Source organism: Perognathus longimembris, chromosome 4 (assembly GCF_023159225.1).
Source record: "Perognathus longimembris pacificus isolate PPM17 chromosome 4, ASM2315922v1, whole genome shotgun sequence".
NCBI classification, from domain to species: Eukaryota; Metazoa; Chordata; class Mammalia; order Rodentia; family Heteromyidae; genus Perognathus; species Perognathus longimembris.
The window spans coordinates 81,547,277-81,551,580 of NC_063164.1; the positions used below are offsets into that span (position 1 = coordinate 81,547,277).

Genomic DNA, 4,304 nt, shown 5'->3' on the forward strand with positions numbered 1-4,304 from the left:
ATCTTAAAGAGAAAACAGATATAAATACACAAACAAACCAATCCAGGGTACAGTATCTCACGGGCTCAGCATATGAGAATGCAGAGACTTATCAGCTAAAATTTGAAACATTTATATGGACACTATATCCTCAATAGAGAGCTAGATTAAAAAACATAAGGAGCCTTCTCTCCCGCCATACATCATTTGGGCCACAACCCTGCAGTTCAGTAATAAACTTTCTCTCCTGCCTGAATATCATATAGAGTTCTCCTTTATCAGCTACCTACTTTAATAAGCCTTACATATATGGTGCCTTGACTGGGGAAGGGCTTTGAGTCAGGACAGGCAGAATTCCCCTGTTTTTCTCCTTTTTTTCTGGGAGTATCCCCAGTCCTGACAGCCTTTTTTCTGTGAACCGAACTGCTGTGAGAGGCTACGTGGGACTTTTCACCAATACCATCGCTGGCCTCCACATCCACCTCCATATCACTTTGCTACTCTGAGACTCTACAGCAGTATGTAATTCACTGGTCCACAAGCGGTCTCCTCTACGTCGAAACCAAAAGACCCCAGCATCCTTGACCAAGCTGTCTTTACAGGATGGACATAAAGCCAAAAAGCCAGCATGTAAATTTGAAGAGGGTCAGGATTTCCTAGTTAGATGGTCAGATGGCTTATTTTATCTTGGATCTATCAAAAAGATAAATATATTGAAACAGAGCTGCTTCATCATATTTGAAGACAGTTCTAAATCCTGGGTTCTCTGGAAGGACATTCAAACAGGATCCACTGGAAGTGGGGAAATGGTCTGTACAATATGTCAAGAAGAGTATTCAGAAGCTCCCAATTAAATGGTTATATGTGATAAGTGTGGCCAAGGGTATCATCAGTTGTGTCATATTGATTAGAGTGTGATTGATTCAGATGAAAAATGGCTGTGTCGGCCGTGTGTTTTTGCAACAACAACAAAGAGGGGTGGTGCACTTAAGAAAGGACCAAATGCCAAAGCATTGCAAGTCATGACACAGACATTACCCTATAGTGTGGCAGACCTTGAATGGGATGCAGGCCATAAAACCAATGTCCAGCAGTGTTACTGTTATTGTGGAGGATCTGGAGACTGGTATTTAGAAATGCTACAGTGCTGTAAATGTAAGCAGTGGTTTCATGAAGCTTGTGTGCAATGCCTTCAAAAGCCAATGCTATTTGGATACAGGTTTTATACATTTATTTGTTCTGTCTGCAGTTCTGGACCAGAATACCTCAAACGTCTACCACTACAGTGGGTAGATATAGCACACCTATGCCTTTACAACCTAAGTGTTATTCACAAGAAGAAATACTTTGATTCTGAACATGAGCTTATGACATACATTAATGAAAACTGGGATAGATTGCACCCTGGCGAGCTGGCAGACACACCAAAATCTGAAAAATATGAGCATGTTCTGGAAGGATTAAATGATTACAAGACCATGTTTTTGTCTGGGAAGGAAATAAAGAAGAAGAAGCATTTGTTTGGGTTGCGAGTTTGTGTTCCTCCTGTGCCACCAAATATGGCTTTCAAAGCAGAGAAAGAACCCGAAGGAATGTCCAATGAATTTAAAATTAAAGGCAGAAAGGCATCCAAAACTATATCTGATTCAAGAGACATTAGTAATGGAATAGAAAAAAAAAAAGGAAAGAAAAAATCGGTAGGTCGTCCTCCTGGTCCATATACAAGAAAAATGATTCAGAAGACTGCTGAGCCAACTTTGGATAAATAATCCATTTCTGAGAATCCTACATTGGATTTACCTTGTTCTATAGGGAGGACTGAGGGAACTGCACACTCGTCCAATACCTCAGATGTGGATTTCACGGGTGCTTCCAGTACAAAAGAAATAACCTCGTCTAGCATTTCCAGGCATTATGGATTGTCTGACTCCAGAAAAAGAACTCGCACAGGAAGATCTTGGCCTGCCGCAATACCACATTTGCGTAGAAGAGGCTGTCTTCCAAGAAGAGCACTCCAGACACAGAACTCAGGAATTGTAAAAGATGATGAAGGCAAAGAAGATTATCAATTTGAGGAACTTAACACAGAGATCCTGAATAACTTAGCAGATCAGGAGTTAGAACTCAATCATCTGAAAAACTCCATTACTAGTTATTTTGGTGCTGCAGGTAGAATAGCATGTGGCGAAAAATACCGAGTTTTGGCTCGTTGGGTGGTGCTTGATGGAAAGGTGCAGTATCTTGTGGAGTGGGAAGGAGCAACTGCATCCTGACTGTAGGACTGAACATTATGTTCACTGCACTCTCAGTTTCTGTAGGTACTGTTCAGAGCCCTAAAGGAGTCTGGCTTTTACTATCTTTCTTAATAAAATAAAGCAAAACAACAACAAAAAAAATCACAGGAGATGATACTAGCCTTAACATGTACTTGTCACTGTTACGGATATTGTCATAAAAAGATATCTTTTAAAAATCAGAACAGAGACTTAATTTTTTAAATCTTCAGATTTGTAGTATGTTTCTAAGATAGGATATTAAATATGATTCCACACATGCATGGTATTAGATAACTTCTCTAACTTATTGAGTCAGTTTTTGTGATTAGTGGTTATCACAGCAAACACATCATGTAGATAGCACAAGTATTTGGAGAAACATTGTTTTGTTACCAAAATGTTGGAAAAATTTACTACAATACCTTTTAGATTTCATAAAGTGCAGTGTATATAATGCCTACTGAAAGACTGTAAAATAATTGAAATTTTCTTTCAAGCAAAGTGTAAAAAATGTATTGAGCCTGTAAAAAAAAAAGAACATAAGGAATTATAAATATAGAGCCATTAATTTTAGAGGTTATGGTGGAAGCATCATCTTCAGACATAAAGATAGTTAGGTGTGACTAAGAAGGAACTTCGTCAGTGGCTTAGAAAATCAAAACAAGGCATAGCCTTGCTAGTGATTATTAGAATGTAAGATACTATACCTGAAATTGTCACTACTTTAATGTTATAGAGAACATTCCTTCCGCTATTTCATAAGGATAAGATGCCATATCCTAATTTGGGGAGTTTATATTTTGAGTGAGAGGAGAAGAATCTCTCTCTCTCTCTCCTCTCTCTCTCTCTCTCTCTCTCTCTCTCTCTGTGTGTGTGTGTGTGTGTCTCTGTCTTTCTCTGTCACACACACATATAATACTATATATAAATATATATATATATAGTCTTGGTATGAATTAATGATATACACTATATATTTACAGCTAGAAGAGTAAATTTTTCTTTTTTTTCAAATTGAAGTTTCTGTGACCTTCATCTTCACTCTACCCAAACATGGAAAGTGTAATCTACCCACTTCCCAGTAAATTCAGACAAAGGATTGTTCAGTCATGACAGGTAAAATCTACAATTAAGCAACTTTTTTCTCAAGATCTCTTGTGTGAAATCTGTAAGTGTCATTTCTAATAAAGAGCTAGTGTTCAGGTTTTAAATACAATAGGGCTGAGAAATACGGAGCATTGTGATATAATCTGTTAGCAATGTAAGGTAATCATTAGCACCCACTCACTCTCCTTATCTTTCTGTCCCCCTGTGCAAGCAAACCTGAATGGCACTAACCTTAACAAAAACATGAGATCTGTTGAAGACCAGTAATATCTCCCTGCCTTTCCCAAATACCCATTTGGCTGCTGTTGGGGTTTTTAGCCTCCCATGCTCTCCTGTCCTGCAGGAGAGAGGGGAAAACACGCCCCAACCGGGTGAGCCAAGAAGAGGAAAGAGCAGACAGACTGTCCACACCCAGCCCCCCTTTCGACCGAGGACAAACAGTCCGGGAGCCAAGTCAGTGCTAAGACTCAGTTTAATGGTGGAAATGAGCTGCTTTTTAAACGGGTCAGAGAGCGGCGAAAGGGGAGGGGTACGTGCACCTATGTAGGGACTGTGAAGGGTCGCCTGAGCTGTATGTCAAGGGTGGAGAGCCGAGGGACCACCCTAAGGGGGGCCTAACTCTAGGTCACAGCCCACAGGACTGCCTCCCGGTTCACCACCAGACGCCATCTTGGCTACACGTGGTCCCAAGGCTGGGAGGCAGGGCCAGCTAGAACCACGGTTCCAGTTCCTCAGATCCCAGAAGGCAAGCTGGCTATCCACGTGGCCCCAGGGCTAGGAAAACAGGCGGGGCCAGCTAGAACCTCCTCTTAATGATGCAAAGCGAGCATGCCCCAAAGGCTGCTGTTGGTATAGTGCACTGGGTTCAACTACCTGCTCAACCACCATTCAGAATCTAAGAGCAAGCACATTTGGGGGCATGGTATCTTCTGTTGGCTTTGT

The 4,304-nt window shown here is 40.9% G+C and overlaps 1 pseudogene across 1 annotated transcript; it reads left to right on the top strand.

Moving 5' to 3' along the window:
- The first annotated feature begins 485 nt into the window (after positions 1 to 485).
- Positions 486 to 2,460, top strand: LOC125350723 (annotated as a pseudogene). The gene has a single exon (XR_007210804.1). The product of XR_007210804.1 is annotated as a metal-response element-binding transcription factor 2-like (transcript).
- The last annotated feature ends 1,844 nt before the right edge of the window (positions 2,461 to 4,304 follow it).